This window comes from Chenopodium quinoa, unplaced genomic scaffold (genome assembly GCF_001683475.1).
Source record: "Chenopodium quinoa cultivar QQ74 unplaced genomic scaffold, ASM168347v1, whole genome shotgun sequence".
Lineage (NCBI taxonomy): Eukaryota > Viridiplantae > Streptophyta > Magnoliopsida > Caryophyllales > Amaranthaceae > Chenopodium > Chenopodium quinoa.
Genome location: NW_018744367.1, coordinates 8,746,728 through 8,759,728, shown reverse-complemented (window position 1 = coordinate 8,759,728; position 13,001 = coordinate 8,746,728). Strand labels below are relative to the sequence as shown.

At 38.4% G+C, this 13,001-nt stretch overlaps 1 pseudogene; it reads right to left on the bottom strand.

The window, feature by feature from the left end:
• Nucleotides 1–6,989: 6,989 nt before the first annotated feature.
• On the bottom strand, nucleotides 6,990–10,550 carry LOC110696738 (annotated as a pseudogene).
• Nucleotides 10,551–13,001: the final 2,451 nt, after the last annotated feature.

Genomic DNA, 13,001 nt, shown 5'->3' with positions numbered 1-13,001 from the left:
GTCCCGAAGGTTAGTCGGGACCCGATCAATAAGAACTAGAGTTTTACGAACTTAAGGTTTTCTCACTTTTCTAAGGAGATGCCTTTTTAGTTCCACTCAAGTGTTCTTCCCAAATCCCAAAACCTTGGTATTTATAGGGAAATGAACCTTGAATTCCCACTCTCAATCAATGTGGGAGGTTTGCAATTTTCCCATTTTTTTAATTAAAACAAAAATAAAATTGCAATTCAATCACCAAGTTACAAGTGGCAAGAGGAGGGGAGGGAGAAGGTGAGGACCACCAAGGGAGGGGACCAACGCACCTTGCTCCCCAAGGCATGAACCAATCTTTGGTCCCCACTAGAAAAACCGGTCCTCCTAGCCAAGTGGCTGGCTGCCAGCCTACCTTGGCTGCCAAGGCTGCCAGTTGGCGCCTAGCACCAAGGTTGGGCAGCTTGGCCAGCCAGCCAGCACACACACACAGCCAGCTGCAGCCAACAAGTGCATGTGTGCTGCTAGCAAACCACGCATGCTGGGCATTGCTGCTAAGCGAGGCATGCGAACTGCTTGCTGGGCGCTGCTATGCAAAGCACACGCACCACACGCACAGCCAAGCACGCTACTGGCTGGTGCGTGGTGCTGTGCGATGCTATGCGAGGCACACCCACATCCCAGCACGCTGTTGGCTGGCGCATGGTGATGTGCGATGCTGTGCGTGGCACACGTACACACACGCACAGCCCAACACGCCGCTGGCTAGCGCATGGTGCTGTGCGATGCTGCTAGCGAGGCAGCCAGCGCTTAGCATACTAGCAAGACCTAGCCTTGCGATGCTTGCTGTGCTAGCTGTGCGCCAACGCCTAGCATGCTAGCAAGGCCTAGCCTTGCGATGGTTGGGCGCATGGCATGCTAGCACACACGTAAGGCTGCGATGCTTGCGGTGGCTAACTAGCATGCATGGGCCTAGCAAGCCTAGCATGCTAGGCTTGTGACTAGCATTGCGATGCACATGCTAGCTCGAGATAGCATAGCCCTCGTATGGCTAGGCCAATGCGAGGCTACGACCTAACTCGAACTTGTAGCTAGATTGATTACGCGTCTCGTCGAATTCTAAATTCGACTCGACTTGCGACGCTCGGTCTCGACGCACTAGGCTCGATATCCGACGTCTTTGTTCGTAAAACTCTGACGACTCATCAAATCTTTCGGATTGATTCGTCGTCTCGGATCGGTTGTTTGATTGGGTTCGACCCAAAGGGTTCAGTCAAGATTAAGCTGTAATATTAATTGTACATTAATATTACTGATCGGAAGCGGCCTTCACCTAGGCATTCCGTTCACTTGACCTTACTGGAGAATTAGCTATCCAATAATTATGAACCCTCTATCGGAATAATACACTTGTTGGAAGGACACCATTCCTTTCAATCTCCCACTTGTCCTTCTGGACAAGTGTGCAATTTGTGTATACCCCTTTTCCTATGTCGCTTAATGTCTCTTCATGAACTATAAGGTAAGATTCTTCGTCATCCTTATTACGTCCAGAAGTGTTTCTTTTTGAGTTCGACTGTCAATAAACAGATGATTTCTAAAATTCATTTGAGCACGGCCATGCATTTTCACAGTCTCACTCATCGAGAGGCCTTGTAAACAACAAAGACATATTCCCTATTCTTAATAGGGGACATTTCCAGTCTTGTACCGTAAGCTTCCCTTAATAAGAGAACCTAGTCGCCTGAGTGCTGCCGTTATAATCCCCATTTACGGCAGACGTTTGACAACATCAAAACGACTAGTACTCAAGCAAGAGAACTTGCAATACTTATGGTCGAGGAAAAAGGTTCCGATAGCTATAATGAGAAATATACTTATGACGATTTGATATCTCTTACAGTATTCTCATAGGTCTGTCCGGTATAGTTCCAAACTAGTACATGTGAAAATGATTCATGACTATCATTTCCTTGTAGCACAAGAAACGGTGCTATAAATCATACTACACACTAATCTCAAGTGGTCATTAATCGTCCATCGTTTAAATGATCTCGATTAGGGATAATTTTCGATTAAAACATTCAATGTTCACTTAACAGGTGTTTTTTTTATCCAAGACATGGTCTTGATATCTTGTTTTGAATATTCTCAAAATCAAATGGGCTCATTATTTATTTCTAAACTACAATTAAATAGATATGGAGTAATCACAAATTTGCAGAAAATTTAATTGCTCCAAAATCGATTGGTTCAACATAATGTTTTACATTAAGACATCGAGTTTAATTAAAACATCTATATAGGGAAATCAAAGCCAATCTCCAATGTGCTTGATTCCCATTGCCTCAACGTGCTTGTTGTGCTTCACTTGAGACAAGGGTTTAGTTAGAGGATCGGCTACATTGTGGTCCGTTCCAATCTTACAAATTCCGATTTCACATTTGGATTTCCATTCCCTTATCATGTGAAATCGCCGCTTGACATTTTTGACCTTCTGATGTTCCCTTGGCTCCCTGGCCTGAGAAATAGCTCCATTGTTATCACAATAGAGGTCTATTGGATCCTTGAGGGTACAACACCTAGTTCACCAATGAACTTACGAATCCAAACTACCTCCTTAGCTGCTTCCGAAGCTGCTAAGTATTCGGCTGCAGTTGTAGAATCTGCAGTGGTGCTCTGCTTAGCACTCTTCCAACTAAACGTTCCTCCATTAAGGCAGAATATGTACCCCGACTGCGACTTGGAGTCGTCTCTGTCAGTCTGGAAACTCGCGTTAGTATAACCTTCAACAACCAACTCATTATAGCCACCATAGACTAGGAATTTGTCCTTGTTCCGTTTTAGGTACTTTAGGATATTCTTGGCCGCAGTCCAGTGCGCCTCTCCTTGGTCTGATTGGTATCGGCTCGTAGCACTCAAGGCATACAATAAATCAGGCCTAGAACATACATGATGAATCCAATAAGCGAAGCATATGGATTCTGACTTATTTTGTCTTGCTCATCAGGTGTCTGTGGACACTGTTTCTTGCTGAGAGTTATGCCATGGGACATGGGTGAAAGCCTTCTCTTGGCCCCTTCCATGTTGAATCGTGCCAGTACCTTGTCTATATAAGTACTTTGGCTCAATCCAATCATCCTCTTAGATCTATCCCTATAGATCTTGATGCCCAATATGTACTGTGCTTCTCCCAAGTCCTTCATTGAAAAGCACTTTCCCAGCCAGCCCTTTACGGACTCCAACAGTTTAGTGCTGTTTGCAATGAGTAATATGTCATCGACATATAAGACTAGGAATGCGATGTCACTCCCACTGACCTTCTTGTAGACACAAGACTCATCTGGATTCTTGATAAAACCAAACTTACTAATGGCTTCATCGAATCGCAGATTCTAACTTCTCCTTGCTCGCTTTAGTCCATAAATGGACATCTTAAGCTTGCATACCTTCCAAGCAATGCTTAGATCAACAAAACCTTCCGGCTGTGTCATATACACAGTTTCTTCCAAAATCTCATTAAGGAAGGCGATTTTGACATCCATTTGCCATATTTCGTAATCGTAATATGCAACAATTGCTAGGATTATCCAGACGGACTTAAGCATTGCAACTGGTGAAAAGATTTCATCATAATCAACTCCGTGAATTTTCCTGTAACATTTTGCCACCAGTCTAGCTTTGTATATAGATACATTTCCATCTTTGTCTGTTTTCAATTTGAAAATCCATTTGCAACCGATAGGTGTATAACCTTCGGGCAAATTAACCAAGTTCTAGACTTGATTTTCAGACATGGAGTCCATCTCGGATTTCATGGCCTCTTGCCATTTAGCAGAGTAGGGGCTCGTCATAGCTTGTTTGTATGTCGCTGGCTCATCTCCATCCATAACTAGGATTTCTTGATCTTCGGTTAAGACAGTACCAAGGTATCTGTCTGGTTGAGACAATACTTAGCACAATTTGCTAATACGTGCTTTGGTTTACCTAAAAAGTTCACCTGCTTACCATTAAGGTAAATAGGGCAAAGCCAAAACCAAAGCACGTATTAGCAAATTGTGCTAAGTAGATTATGTGTGAAATAAGTAAAACATTAATTAAAACACGTACATTTAATTCCAATAATTCCAACACATTCTTTCCAATATCATACTCATGCAAGAACTTTTACAATTCAATTCTTTCAAGACAAGTTTAAAACTCAATCGATTACATTTAAAAATCAATTCCTCACTAAGTGTGCACACCCCCCAAGCTAGTCTCCTACTATTTCAAGGCTATTCTTGGGGAAAGACTAGGTCATGCAAAGTCCATAGTCTTCTCTAATCCATTCCCTAAGTGGGATTCATAACCATATCGATTGATTTGCTTAAAAGCACCTTTTAAAATCCATTATTCTTGAATATCAAGAAACCTGTAAACCACTCTTAATCCAATCCTTTTAATAATTTTATCCACAATTCAAAGTCACTTTTGATTATCAAAAACCATGAATTTAGATTATTATAAAACATGCTTTCATAAGAAATATAATAAAACATAATGTCATAATAAATCATGATTTCATAATAAATCATACTTTCATAAGAAACATAATATTTCATAATTTTATACAAAACATAATAATTCATAATTTCACAAACCACTTTCGAAGGTATCAAGCCACATAACGTACCTTGATTGTAACACGAGCGATTCACACAATTACTTCACTTCACTTAATCACGAACACCCTACACATTATTATAGCCTTAATTAATTTAAGGCTATCAAATAAGCACAACAACTTAACCAAGCTATCCTATATGTGCATGAATTAATTATGATTTATTATTATACTTTAATAAAATAAATTATTCTGTTTTTATAAAATAATTTTATGTTTTTATAAAATAATTTATTCAATAAATAATATTTATGAAATTCAATTATAAATTGTAAAACAAGTTTAGGAGAAGGGAAATTAAAGGACGAAGATGGAAACCAAGGCAAGGGAGGAAGCAAGGTGGTCGACCGTGAGAGGTGGTTGCTGCCGGCAGTGGTGGCTGGTGGTCGCCGGTGAGGGCCGCCGGTGATGGTGGCCGAAAGTTTGAGGGAGGAGAAGAGAAGGAAAACCGTGAGAGAGAGAAAGAGAGAGAATAAGATTTATTGAGGTTTTTGGTGTGAGTCTTGGGGTGTTTGGAAGGGGTGTTTATAGGTGTTTAGGTGATGAGTTTATAGCAATTTAGGGTTGTATGATTTATGGTAATTTCAAACGATGAAAATTAGGGTTTAAGGGTTTAGGAAATAATTAAATGTATGGAAGAATATTTAGATTTTATTTGGTCATGAAATTTTTGTTTAGTAAGTTTTGAGCTTGGAGTGCAAGTATAGAATAAGATCAAATAATTTTTAGATTTAAGAGTAGAAAAAACGAATTTTAAAGGATTTTTATTTTTAATAAAATAAGTTAAAAATTATTTAGAAAAGCTATGAGTGGCCGAAAATATTTGCTTAATATTTTCGGATCTTCTATGTTAATTTCATAGATTAGGTAAAATATTTTATAAATATATATTTCATGAAAATAATTAATTTAGGAAGATATTAAATCAGGTTTTTATTATATAGAATCTGAAAATACTATTAATTAGTTTAGAAAATTAATTTATTTCATGAAAATAATTAGTTTAGCAAGATATTAAACAAAAATCAGATTTTTATTATGAAAAATCCGAAAATAACATTTAATTAGTTTAGAAAATTAATTTATTTCATGAAAATAATTTACTTAGAAGGATATTAAATAAAATTAGATTTTTATTTTGTAAAAATCCGAAAATAACATTTAATTAGTTTATTTTATGAAAATAAATAAAATCAGATTTTTATTATGAAAAATCCGAAAATATCATTAGTTTAGGAAATTAATTTTATTAATTAATTTATAGATATATATTTCATAAAAATAATTAATTTGGAAAGGTATTAAAATAATTCAGATTTTTATTATATGAAATCCGAAAATACAATTTAATTAATTTAAGGAAATTAATTTAATTAATTTATTTTAACCGAATTAATATAATTTCAGTTTATCTATTTGATTTTTTTGAGAAATCAAAAATACTATTTATAATATAGGTATAAAATAGTTTCATTTATTGGATTATCCATTTTAATTAGTTTTGTAAAATAATAAGACAAATGATTTAGGCGCCAAAATTTAAATACCATTTTGGCTCCAAAACTAAAATACTCTTTAGAAAAATAATTAATTTAGAAAAATACGTCAAATTACGAGACTTAAATACTTTTTAATTTAGAAAATACCTTTCAAAAATACGGGGTATTACAGTCTACCCCCCTTAAAAGAAGTTTCGCCCCGAAACTAGGCAGGATATGAGGAAAAAATTAAAAATTTTCTTCTTTGAAAATAGATTTTAGTTTGTTAATTTTATGCACATTCTATCTAGACACGACCTACTGCTAACCTAGTGGGTTGAAAATAAACGCCCGCGAAACTCTATCGTACTCTACCCCCCTTAAAAAGAGTTACGCCCCCGTAACTCGACCACTAACCTCAAGAAAAAGTTCCGGGTAGCGCTTCCGCATATTGGCTTCAGCTTCCCATGTTGCTTCCTCAATTCTGTGATTTGTCTATAACACTTTTACGATTCTCACATCCTTGTTTCTTGTGCTCCTGACTTTAGTATCCAGAATTTTGATAGGTCTTTCCTCATAATTCAGGTTTTCCTCCATTTCTATGTTCTCGGGTTGTAATACATGAGTCGCATCAGGTACATACTTCCGGAGTTGGCTCACATGAAATACGTTATGGACCTTTTCTAGCTCATTGGGCAAGTTCAACCTATATGCCACTTTTCCGATCCGTTGAGTAATTTCGTATGGTCCAATATACTTCGGGCTCAATTTTCCTCTTTTCCCAAATCTCATAACCCCTTTCATGGGTGACACTTTCAACAACACTTTCTCTCCTACTTGTTATTCATCTTCTTTTCTCTTTGGATTAGCATAGCTTATTTTCCTGTCTTGGCTGCTTTCATCTTTTCTTGTATCAATTTGACTTGTTTAACCATGTCTTCAATCATATCTGGTCCAAGTACCATTGTTTCACTGATATCACTCCAACAGACTGGGCTTCTACATTTCCTCCTATATAGGGCTTCAAATGGTGCCATCCCAATACTTGCATGGTAACTATTGTTGTAGGAGAACTCAATCAAATCCAGGTGGTCTTCCCATGACCCTTGATATTCCATTACACATGCCCTCAACATATCCTCCAATGTTTGGATGGTCCTCTCGGTTTGTCCGTCCGTGGCAGGGTGAAATGCCGTACTCAGTAATAGTTTCGTCCCCATTGCTTTTTTCATACTTCGCCAAAAGTTGGATAGGAACCTTGAATCCCTGTCTGACACAATATCGCTTGGCACCCCATGGTACTTTACTACATACTTAACATAGGATTTTCCCAATTGCTCCATGGACTAAGTGTTTTTTATGGGTATAAAGACAGTTGTTTTCGTCAATCGATCCACAATTACCCAAATGGTGTCATCTCCCGTCCGAGTTTTGGGTAATGCCCCAACAAAATCCATAGAGATGGGATCCCACATCCAATTAGGCACTTCTAATGATTGGACTTTCCCTTGGGGTCTGCGATGTTCAATCTTCACTTTTTGACATGTTAGGCACTTGGCCACAAATTTTGCAACTTCTCTTTTCATATTGGGCCACCAAAACATTTTCTTCATGTCCTTATACAATTTGTCCCCTTCAGGATGCATTGAATAAGGAGAACTATGAGCTTCTTCCATCAACCTCTGTTTGATGTCCCCACGGTGCTGTGGAACACACCATTTTCCCTTAAAACGAAGTCTAGCGTCCTCATCAATGGTGAAATCCGATACCTGCCCTTCACCCATTTTCTCTTTTACAATCTTCAATTTTTCATCCTCCGACTGACTGTTCTTAATTTCCTCGAAAATGGATGGTCGTATAATCAAAGCGTTCAACATCCGACTGACTTCTCCTTGCTGTACTACCTCCAAACTCATCTTTTGGAACTCGATACACAGTTGGTCCGGCAATATCATCGCATATATCGAGTGTCTTGACTTCCTACTTAAGGCGTCTGCCACTACATTAGCCTTACCCTCATGGTACTGGATTAGTAGCTCATAATCCTTGATGAATTCTAACCACCTTCTCTGTCTATTGTTCAATTCCTTTTGGGTGAAGATATACTTTAGGCTCTTGTGGTCAGTGAAAATTTTACAAGTCACTCCACACAAGTAATGCCTCCAAATCTTCAAGGCAAACACTATGGCAGCAAGTTCCAAGTCATGCGTTGGGTAATTCTGCTCATACGTCTTCAGCTGTCTTGAGGCATAAGCAATTACTCTCCAAGCTTACATCAAAACACATCCTAACCCAAACTTTGACGCATCGCTGTACACCTCATACTCCTTACTCTCATCAGGTAATGCTAACACATGAGCTGTTGTCAATTTTTCTTTCAGGGTTTGCAATGCTTCCTCACACTTAGGAGACCAAATGAACTTACATTCCTTTTTCATCAAGTTGGTCATCGGTCTTGCTATTTTCAAAAAGTCCTTTATAAACCTCCGATAATACTCGGCCAATCCCAGGAAACTCTTTACCTCTAACACATTCCTTGGGGTTGGCCACTCCTGTACAACTTGCACCTTAGCTGGGTCAACCGAGACTCCTTCCTTAGAAATCACATGTCCCAAAAAGGCAACTTTCTCTAACCAGAACTCACACTTAGAAAGTTTGGCATATAACTGGTGCTCCCTTAACAACTGTAACACTTTCCTCAAATGGTCTTCATGGTCCTCCTTACTATTCGACTAAACCAGAATGTCATCAATAAATACCACTACAAACTTGTCCAAATAGGGTCGGAAAATTCGATGCATCAGATCCATGAACACTGCCGGTGCGTTTGTCAACCCAAGCGGCATTACTGTAAACTCATTATGGCCATAACGGGTCCTGAAAGCAGTCTTAGGAATATCTTTCTCTGCAATCCTTAACTAGTGATAACCCAACCTCAAATCTATTTTCGAGAATGTTCCTGCTCCCTTTAACTGGTCAAACAAATCATCAATCCGGGGTAGTGGGTATTTGTTCTTCACGGTGACATTATTAACTCACGGTAATCAATACATAACCTTAATCTCCCATCCTTTTTCTTCACAAACAGTCTGGAGCTCCCCAGGGTGAGGAACTAGGTCTAATGTATCCCTTTTCAAGCAAATCCTCCAGTTGGGCCTTTAGCTCTTTCATCTCAGCTGGGGCCATCCTGTATGGAGCCTTGGAAATAGGTCCAGTTCCAGGGACCAAGTCAATCGTGAATTCCACATCTCTTTCTGGTGGCATGCTTGGTATTTCATCGGGAAATACATCGGGAAATTCTTCCACAACAGGTAATTTTGTATCACTCTTTTCTTCTTCATCCCTTATCTCTTGGAGGCTACACATGAATAACGGATACCTTTCTTGAGACACTTCTGAAGTTGTAACGCAGAAATAATTCTTATCCCTTGACTTTTCCCTTCCTTCCTATAAGTCACTCTGGTCTTTGCTGGGCCATAAAGCGTGACTTTCTGTGCTGCACAATCTATTTGGGCTTTGTACTTTCCCAACCAGTCCATTCCCACGATCACATCAAGATCTTTGAGATCGAATTCAATTAGATCCGATGGAAAATCTACTTCTGAAATAGTTAGGGGTATATTCCTAAAAAGTCTAGAACACTCCCTAACTTCCCCTGTTGGAATAGCTACATCTAAGGAGACAGACACTAGACTTTCTAACTGGAGACTTTCTATTACTGTCTTAGAAATAAAATAGTGCGATGCACCCGAATCAAATAAAACTTTCACAGATAAAGAACGTATAAGAAAAGTGCCAATTACCACATTATTGGAAGTCTCAGCTTCACGACTATTCATTACGAAAATCCGGCCCTTAGAAGTATTTCCACCATTGTTGATTCCAGTGTTCTGGGCAGGTCCACTAGATTGTGGGGGTTTTAGGGGATTCCGTCCATCCTGAACCTTTCCATTCTTCAAATCTGCTTCCTTCTTGAAACACTCGTATTCTCGGTGTCCCAATTTTTGGCAGTATCGACATGTCACTTTATTACCTACACAATCCTTCCCCGGGTGATCCTTCCCACATCTTTTACAGATGTAACTTCTCTTAGTTCTATCCTTGTTCTCTCTATTCTCATCACCCTGGTTCGAGTTTCTCCGAAAATTCCCTTTAAAGTCCCTCTTATCCCCATGGTTCCTATTCCCAAAACTCGCATGGTTCTTGGGCCTCTTATCGCTCCCTTGGGGTTGATCATTGAACTTCCTTTTCTCCCCTAACATGCTCCCTAGCTCTCTTCCTTTAATCCCATACAAATGGGCAGCTCGGCCATACACCTCATCTAGACTCTCAAAGGTTGCCCCACCCAGTTTTCCTTGCAGATTCCAAGTTAACCCCTGTTCGAACCTCTGGGCTTTGATAGCCTCTGTTGGTACTACTTTTGGTGCAAACCTCATCAGCTATATGAACTTAGAATAGTACTCACTCACAGTCATAGTTCCCATCCTTAAGTTAGTGAACTCCATACATTTCTGTTTCCTTAAATGGTCAGGGTAAAACTTTTTCCTCAAAGCTACCTTAAAATCCTCCCAGCCAAAATTAGGGTCTTTCATCAATTCCTCTTTCTTTTGCGTCCACCATAAGTCAGCTTCTTCTTTTAGATAGTAAGCACCATTACTAACTTTCATATCGTTTGGATACTTGATTGCATCAAACAACTTATCGAACTCTCGGATCCAGTTTTCAAGGCTAGCTGGGTCCTCTTTTCCTAAGAAAAAGGGTGGTTTGGCTGCTACTACTCCCTTAAAGCTAGACTTCACCAAAAGTGTCACCATTTCCTGAACCCTTCCCTTGGCTTGCTACTTGGGTAATGTTTTCAGCAAGATGGGTTAGTTTCTTAAGGACCTTGCCCATATTGGAACCAGCTTTCTTATTCTTTAACTTTAAAGACATATCTTTCCTTATTTTCACATTTGAGAGAAAGAAAGAAAATTAAAATTTATTCGTACACATAAACATAGAAAAGATCAAGCAAATACTTTATTATTATTACTAATTAATATTCAAAGTACAATTTATTGTGCATAAATTTATTGAAACAATTCATAACATAGATCATTTATTTGAACCCTTCTCTTCCACTGGATCGAATTCTGGATCTTCATTGTTAGCCTTCTTATTATTATTGGGTTCCTTCAAGTAGGTTGGTACATAATCACTGTAATTTGGGGTTTGGCCTGAATTTGGGTTTGGGTTTCCTTGAGGGTTAGGGTTATTGGGTTGTGGAGAAAGTGGAGAGTTGGAGCTAGAAGATGATGAAAAGTCATGAATTCTAGGCCTTTTTGGAATTCGGGCTTTGGTTTGAGGTTTTGGGTGCTCACGTGAGGTAGGAACCTTATATTTTGAGAAATGGGAAGGAGAAGGATAGTTCTTACGTCTTCCAAGTGGTGGAATGGATTCATCGTTAGAAGAGTCAAAGTCTTTTTCATACTTTGGGTAAGAGAAAGGGAGTTGGGCGTTTAGGTAGCGAAGTTGGTCAACCTCGGTTAATGTGTGTTGAGGTGTAAGATTAGGTGGCTTCACAAAATTCCTTTTTGGTTCATATTTACGCTCTAGGTAGTGTAAATCATTCTTAAAATGGGTTAAGGTGGCTAACCATCTCCTTTCATGGTGGTGTCTCTCGTTCCAAAGTCCATCATCCTTAACCACATCCCCATACTTCTCAAGAAGAGGATAGTACTTCTTAATCTTGGGTAAGTGGGCTAATGCCAAAAGAACTAGCCAAGGAGGTTGGGTAAAAACTTCAAGGTTGTACTTCTCATAATAGTGTAGAGCTAGCACCGTTATTCCTGTCACAAAATTGCTAACACTGATTGCATCAGTTTTCAAGTAGTGAATGTTAAAGTACTTCTTCCTAATATCATCCAACATCTGTTTAGACAACAATAATTCAATAAGTATTCATATAAACAAATCAATGTTCACAAGCATATAAGTTTAACATGCATGGGCCACATATATATCCAAGATGTCCTGTCTATGGACTTTTTTAAAAAAAAATTCATATTATACTAACTTACATGCACACATAGTTTCGAATCTTAGGAAATTTCAATTCATTTTATTTCGAAATTAATAACGTACTCGATTCATGATATATGATGGTCGAACCCGCGTGTCCCAGGTAAGTTACCCACAGCGTCGGGGAGAGCCTTGCCTAGACAGAGAGGCGTACCCATTATAGGCCTCATTATGAGAACCCGAGCATCCTTTTCTCAATCATCTTTCCGAAGAAGAAAATAGTTTTTATGAAAATAGTTTTTTTTTTTTTAAATGCGAAACTCTATCCTATGTGCCCAACTTAAGTGTACCCATCCAATTTATTTATTTCAACTTTTAATCTTGTTTTAAGACCCGACAAACTGATACCACTTTGTAACACCCCCAAATCTCCCTCTACGGAATATGTAGAAAATACGTATAAATACCGTAGAGATAGACTCGAGCGTATTACCGCCGCGTAATAACGCAAAGATAATAGTTCAAAATACTTTTTCAGCGGAAATTCTTTATTCATTATTAATAGTACTTCAAATTAAAACTGTTCATAAATCATGACACAAAAACAACTCAAACTTTTCCTAAGTTAGGTGAAATTCCCATGGACTCCCATATACATCTGTAATACCCCGTATTTTTGAAAGGTATTTTCTAAATTAAAGAGTATTTTAGTCTCGTATTTTGACGTATTTTTCTAAATTAATTATTTATCTAAAGAGTATTTTAGTTTTGGAGCCAAAATGATATTTAAATTTTGGCGCCTAAATCATTTGTCTTATTATTATACAAAACTAATTAAAATGGATAATCCAATAAATGAAACTATTTTATACCTATGTTATAAATAT